The sequence below is a fragment of the Macrobrachium nipponense genome, chromosome 4 (assembly GCF_015104395.2).
Source record: "Macrobrachium nipponense isolate FS-2020 chromosome 4, ASM1510439v2, whole genome shotgun sequence".
NCBI lineage: Eukaryota > Metazoa > Arthropoda > Malacostraca > Decapoda > Palaemonidae > Macrobrachium > Macrobrachium nipponense.
In genome coordinates this window covers 98,744,503-98,747,002 of record NC_061100.1, presented here as the reverse complement: position 1 = coordinate 98,747,002, position 2,500 = coordinate 98,744,503, and positions in this window count along the sequence as shown.

Below are 2,500 nucleotides of genomic sequence, written 5' to 3'. Positions count from 1 at the left end.
ACATATACTGTCTGGAAGATGGGCAGTTACATCCATAATGGAATCATAAATACCTGCTTATTTCTGGTTATTTCCACCTTACATATTAAGTATCTTATTGTGATAAGGTGACCGATTTTTAAAGATTCTGAGAACTTTGAAAACATTTAGATAGGTTTGGAATTATTTGAATTAGCTCCTAATAAACTTTCCAGCTGGAACAAAACAGAGAAAAAATATTAACCAACTAAAAATACATTATTATGGAGGCAATCATTTAAAGAGAAATAACACTAAGCCAACTCTACAAAGATAAATTTGTCCTTTCTACATATTCTCTGCCTTTGGTTTCAGACGTCTCTCAATGTTCCGAGAAAGAAAACCTATAAAGCAGAAACTCTATTACCGACAATGTTTAAAGCTGCACTTGTCAAGGAATTCAAGCAAAGAGAGAGAGAGAGAGAGAGAGAGAGAGAGAGAGAGAGAGAGCGAGAGAGAGAAGCATTCACCTCGAAATGCTTTTCATTTAGATATTATAATAATAAGTCATATTTTTTAAAGATTAATGGCCCACTTTAGTATCCAATCTGCAATCTAAATTCCACCCTTAAAAACCAACCGATAAACGTGGGAAGTTCTTGCAAACCAGATAATGTGAGTAGATAGATGTTTAGGAAACCTTCTTTTAATAATAAGGAAAATAAAAGTCTAGATTACAATTAAATGTATTTAATTTGTCATCTGTTGCTCCGACTTAAAAAAATTACAACAAAATGACCGTGATTATTAATAAAAAACCGAAAGCAGAGTAACAAAGGGTAACAGTAGAAAGATTAAAATCAATTTTAGAGATATCAAGCCATAGCCTTTGCTTTCCAAAAGAAGATGTGATGAAACGTTAGGGTTAAGATTTTCTTTCACATATGAGACAACTACCCAACGGGGAAATTACCAGGAGAATACCTCTTCTCAGAAGTTATTTTTCAATACTCACTTAGATATTCAGTATATATGACTCTATAGTAATATATATTACAATATAAGTGATACCTGGCGAGAGCTCTTGTGTTAGTTTATGGCTGGATAGCTAAAACAGTTTCTTACTTGTGAAGTATAATTACAAATATTTTCTGATTCTCTTCCATTATATTTACAGTTGGATAATGTTCACGGAAAAAAATATATTGTTATTTCCTGTACTAAAAGTAATATCATGAACTCGGTTTTCAAGACAAAATTATAAGCAATATCTTATTTTTCTTATATACAGCTAAGACAGATATTTTCTGGAAATTTTTCAATCTTCAGTTAGAACACTAACAAGCGTTGTAGTTTATAGTATTGCTTAGTGATAATTGCTTTGATGCTGAAAGTTGTATTCTTTCATAATATATATCTGTTTAACTTAGAACTAATTTCTTTCTTTCACAAAGCATGTGCCTAAAAAAATATATATAGCGTATACTCCATCATAGTATACACTATGATGGAGATATGTTCAAATTTTAAATTGGTAGTCACTGCGGCATTACTAATCGTGCTATTACCGAAATATATCTGCTTTTAAAGCTGAATATAGAAACCTAATGGCGAGACGTCTAAACTAATTGCAATAGCAGCCAAAGATTAAATAATGGTTATAATTACACTAAAGTTTAAAGGAGTTTTGGTCTTCGTGATAATGAGAATTAAAACAATGATTCCCAAACTGCATCTCGTTGATCACCTGGCAGTGTATTTTCACATAAGCTCAAATAGTGCTTGTGAGACTCAGTTCTTTGTGGAAATATGGAAAACAGTTCATGCGGGAAATTTAATACCTTTTGAGAATTACCGATCAGAGCTGCCGATCATCAACTCAAAAACATACACCAATGCCAAATTACCGTACTGTTATTTGCCATTATATCAGCTGGATGTGTGTGAGCGAACTCAGTTGAAAAAAACGTTGTGGTCAGTTTGGTAATGATTAAGATGAAATTCCTCGTTGCATATTAAGCAATAGGTTAGTTAGATAGTCTAAAAGAATTATAAGTTGATTTTGGCAATACGTATTTATGTTGAAGATACATTTGCATATCTTTCCATATTTTGAATTTGCAAAGAAAAACAATCCACTGTGCCTTTCGAAAAGACGTAAAATGATTTTAGATCCCATTCCAGAAGTAGCCCTCCCATCAAATTAAGCAGTGATTGGTAACAGATACAGGAAGGTATCGAATCTCGCGAGAAAATCAGCAGGATATGAGGAAAGATGGGAGGGAAATTGATGTAAGTACATGAAGGTGGAACTGATAAGGTTCCATGAAAAATATGTGCTCTCTCTCTCTCTCCTTCTCTCTCTCTCTCTCTCTCTACGCACAACTTCATAAAGTATACATATTCACGCCAGGAATACACACACACACACACACATTTTATATATATATATATATATATATATATATATATATATATACATATATATATAATGCATTATATTATATATAATACGATATATATATATTATTATATATATAAA